This window comes from Engraulis encrasicolus, chromosome 13, assembly GCF_034702125.1.
Source record: "Engraulis encrasicolus isolate BLACKSEA-1 chromosome 13, IST_EnEncr_1.0, whole genome shotgun sequence".
Classification (NCBI taxonomy): domain Eukaryota; kingdom Metazoa; phylum Chordata; class Actinopteri; order Clupeiformes; family Engraulidae; genus Engraulis; species Engraulis encrasicolus.
This window is the reverse complement of record NC_085869.1, coordinates 32,392,346-32,397,345: the sequence shown is the minus strand read 5'-3', so window position 1 is coordinate 32,397,345 and position 5,000 is coordinate 32,392,346. Positions and strand designations below refer to the sequence as shown.

General features: G+C 41.3%; 1 long non-coding RNA gene across 1 annotated transcript in view; it reads right to left on the bottom strand.

Moving 5' to 3' along the window:
• Positions 1 to 2,976: 2,976 nt before the first annotated feature.
• LOC134461015 (uncharacterized) overlaps positions 2,977 to 5,000 on the bottom strand; it is a 21,761-nt gene continuing 19,737 nt past the window's right edge. The window contains exon 4 of the long non-coding RNA XR_010037204.1: positions 2,977 to 3,074. This is a non-coding gene — a long non-coding RNA (uncharacterized LOC134461015). The remainder of the gene's footprint in view (positions 3,075 to 5,000) is intronic.

Here is a 5,000-nt window from a genome sequence, read left to right as displayed (position 1 = left end):
AAACACATGTGTGTGTGTGTGTGTGTGCGTGCGTGCGTGCGTGCGTGCGTGCGTGCGTGCGTGCGTGCGTGCGTGCATGTGTGTACAGGTACATCTCAATGGAGAGATGGCACATGAAAAGAGGCCTGTCTATGACTACTGAGAATATATGAAGAGAGAGACAAGGTAGGGAATCTTGTAAACATGAGAAATATGGATAGGGTGATCTACTGTGCATCAATCGCGAGACAAGAACCGAGAAGCTTATGTTGACAAGGAAGATTCACAGAAACAGAGGGCTAAAAATAGTGGGGGAGACAGTGGGAAAAGAGAGGTAAACCCTTTGTGCAGACTCAGAGTCTATATGATAACCGTACTGTCAACAAAATTGTAATGACCATGTCAATGCGTTCGATTTTCGTTTGTTCATCTTGTGTTTGCTTGTTTTTCGTTCCTTTTTAACATGTGACCTGACAACCAGTTGTTTTTAAAACAAAATGACCTAGAGGTGGAGTCTCACTTAATAAATAATTTAAACCTTTCAAAAGAGACGATTTTTAAACGGCTCTTTGAAAGGAAAGAGCCACTAAGATCCAGATCCCGTCAAAGAGCCATAAATCCCATTTCTACCAGCGGGCCCATCTGTGCAAAGAGGCTACATGTAGACAGAGCCAGAGCATGCAGAGTGTGTATAAGGTAAGCGTACCCATTAAGCCCACCAAAATCTAAATTTCTTTATTTTTCAATCATCTTCACACATTTTTTTTGTGAAATGATTTCTTAAATAGTAAGATTTACCTCTCTTCTGAATGTTTATCACTGAGTTGATGAATATTTCAAAGTACAATATGAAGATTTGTTACGAGAAAAGTGAAAAGTCTGAATGGGCTTAAATGGTACCTTTGGTACCATTTAAGCCCACTTGTGTTCCAAATAAGCTCATATAGTTATTTCTCTATCAAAATACCTGGTGAGGTGTGTGAGTTGAGTTTAAACAGTGAGCCTACATGGCATAAATGGTTTCAGACCAAAATATTCTTCCAAAATGTAAGATTTTCTCAAAAAATAATGCATAAAACCTTACAACATCTCTTACTTCATATACTTCATAAAATTCTTCATCCAAACAGAGAAATTTATTTTTTCTTATTGATTATTGTTAGTTCATTACATTACACCTTTTAAACCAACAACTTGAGATTGTACAGCACTTTGTATGTCCCTCAAAGGCATTTTTTCATTAGCATGCATGCCAACTTGCATGCATTTCAATGGGGTGTACCATTTAAGCCCACCTAGTACCCATTAAGCCCGCCTATACAAAAAGCTATTTTATGGAAATAATCAACTCCACAAAACATTTCATGATGCATTTAATTAAAGATCAATGCCAAACAAACTGGAATATGCATAGAATTCATACCTAACCACCTTAAGTCTTACGGTAGAGTAAGATAAAGATGGTGTGTGGTTGTATCAAGAGAATATCAGCGTTTGCTCGCTCATAAAACACATCTTTCCATTTGAAGGGAAATGCTATAATTTAGTAAAACACTGCATGTATATATATACAAATCATTACATTTACCTCTTGGTTCACTAAATATGAAAGTATTTTTCAAACATTTGACTTGAACTAGCTGGAATTCTATGATTTCTGACATGTCCCAAAACAGCAAAGTTTTGAGGCGACTTCTTGTCAGTAGTCCTGAGACAGGATTCACTTGGACGGGGATAACTCAACGATAAAAAATGTGATTTGTTTGCAATAAAAAACATTTTGTCAGTTACTAAACCCTTTAATTGGATAGGGTGATGAACAACAAAATTCACCTTTTCCCTTTCTTTAAATTGACCTCAAAGTTGAAAGTGGGCTTAAAGGGTACATGGGCTTAATGGGTACGCTTACCTTATTTTAAACTAAAATAAATAAGTTGTAAAAATATGGTTATACATAGCTGGTTGTTCAAACGTTAAAATGGAAGAGACCAATAGAGCGATAAAAGAGATAAACTGCACATGGGGGTTGCAGAGAGGGTTTCTTCTCTGAGAGAGGGAGAGTGAGAAATATGGATAGATAGAGAGGGAGAGGGAGAAATATGGATAGATAGAGAGGGAGAGGGAGAAATATGGATAGATAGAGAGGGAGAGTGAGAAATATGGATAGATAGAGAGGGATTGCTAAAGGAGTGCAGGCCTACTGTATCTACACTTGAAGGTGTGGAGATGGTTACTGAACAAGGGGTTAAAGGCAGTAGCATCAGGAACAAATGTGCCGTCAGCAGACCATCAAACACATGACCGACCCATCAATCAGTTATCCATCATCACTCATGACATTTACTGCCACCACAAGAACGAAGCAGAGAAGAATGACAGAAGGAGGAAAAGGTAACACCTTCAATGCCAAAATGATGTGAATAATTGAAGTAGCAATATGTGACACGTTCATTTACAGTTAGTATCACGGAGAGTTAAGACAAATAGAGGAGAGAGAACAACAAACATGTTGTCATGTCGTCAGCAGATCACCAACCGCTGACCCATCAGTCATTCAGCCATCATCACCCGTGACATTTACTGCCACCACAGGAATGATACAGAGACAGAACGAGGAAAGGAAAGAGGGAGAGATGGCAGTGCACCTTTTCAATCCTGAAAGTTTGCAAATTAGCGTAGTGGCAATAAAGTAAGCAAATCCATACATTTAATTTCAAGGTGAGAGATCAGACCTATCAATCTATCATCAATCATCTCACAATGTTTCCTGCCACCTCGAGGATGATAAGGAGAAGGGAGGAGGGTGGAGAATGGATTAAGGAGAAAGGGAGAGAGTATGCTATTCCAATACCCACATTCTGCAAATTTCAGACAATTAAGTGAGAGTTTGCAATACACTTGAAGAGAGTCGAGACAAGGAGAGGAGATAGAAAGAGAGACATGTGTGAATGTGTGAAATCATACGACCTCATGTATCATGTGTTAATGTACCCAAAGTTCACATTGCTTTCCTCTTGAAGTGAGAGCTCTTTATTCTGGATGTTGTCCACTTTCAATAAGACATTTCAATGCCTTCAGTCTGAGTATCCCAGTCCCTGTGATACATGAAAGAAAAGAAACATGTCATTATTAAATAATGAGAGCAGAATTCCTAGAGGCCAAACAAACAGACACACACACAGACACACACCCCTCACAATAAGCAAAGGCAAGGCAAGTTTATTTGCATAACACATTTCATACACAGATGAAGTGCTTGACAATGACCAATGTGTCAGATCAATGTGCTTGACAAAAAAAAGAAAGAAAACAAGAAAGAAAACATAAAACAATGACACCATTTTGTGTCTGTACTCAACTTGCCTCCAGTCTTTCACCCGCCATTGGCACCATTATGCTAATACTGTTGCTCTTACTGTAGCCTACATGTATCTATTGAAGATGACTGGGACAGTGTGTGTGTGTGTGTGTGTGTGTGTGTGTGTGTGTGTGTGTGTGTGTGTGTGTGTGTGTGTGTGTGTGTGTGTGTGTGTGTGTGTGTGTGTGTGTGTGTGTGTGTGTGTGTGTGTGTGTGTGTGTGTGTGTGTGTGTGTGTGTGAGTTACATGGCAGATTTTATGAGTGAAACTGTGAAAGACAGTATGAGGGAGGGATAGAAAAAAAGAGGGAGGCAGACGGTCATGGGGACAGAGAGGAGAGGAGTAAGGCCCGTGATATGCTTGCTGTGAGCCGTAAATTACTCATGCAACCGCGTACGACCGAGTACACATACTTGCTTCAGTACAACCGCAGCACTTTGCACGATCCTGGAGGTAACGTCTAGAGGGCAGATAGCCAGAAGGGCTCTCATTAATGTTTTCCACCACTGTTTGACTCTACAGCGACCTCAACACGAAAGATAGGCTAACCACTCGCGGATTTGTCAACATTACAGCGTACGCACGCGCCTGTGTATCTTGTGTCAGGTGTTCTCCCGCGCACAAAATTGAAATAAAACACGCATGGCAACGCGATCATACACGAAACGCCTATCCTGCAGCAAGCATATCTCCAGCCTGTCTTGTAAAGGCAAGACCATGGCTGGAAACTTTGTGTCTTCAAATTGTGAAACGCTACTCCTCATTAAAGGAAGCTGATGGAAATGATCTGGCTACATGACGCTTCACAGCAAACGAGGGGGTGTCATTTCGTTCACCATCATTTTATACTGTAACATTTATTGGAGTGTGTGTGTGTGTGTGTGTGTGTGTGTGTGTGTGTGTGTGTGTGTGTGTGTGTGTGTGTGTGTGTGTGTGTGTGTGTGTGTGTGTGTGTGTGTCTGTGTGTGAGAGAGAGAGAGAGAGAGAGAGAGAGAGAGAGAGAGAGAGAGAGAGAGAGAGAGAGAGAGAGAGAGAGAGATTCATACAGCTCCAAAGAGACATATAATATGATTTCACCATGACTGTCAGTAGAGCGCGCGCACACACACACACACACACACACACACACACACACACACACACACACACACACACACACACACACACACACACACACACACACACACACACACACACACACACACACACACACGCACACACACCCTCACACACACACACACACACACACACGCACACACACCCTTCAGCACAGACACTAAACACACAGTCTTATGCGTACTGTATCCTGTGGGCATTTTTTTTCAGTCTCATCACGATATCTGTTTCTACATGTGAAAACATTTCTGTTCTGAATAAATGTGTGCGAATGTGTGCCTGTGGATTGGAGGCAGGGGGTTAAGAAAGAGAATTTGAGTGTATGCCTGCATCTGTCCATATACAGTGTAAATGTGTTTGCACGTATTTGTCTGTGTGTGTGTGTGTGTGTGTGTGTGTGTATGTGTGCTTGTGTGTGTGTGTGTGTGTGTGTGTGTGTGTATGTGTGCTTGTGTGTGTGTGTTGTGCGTGCATGTGCGTGTTTTATGTGTATGTCTGCGTGTGTGTGTGTTCGTGTGGGTGTCTGCATCCGTGTGTCGATGCGAAT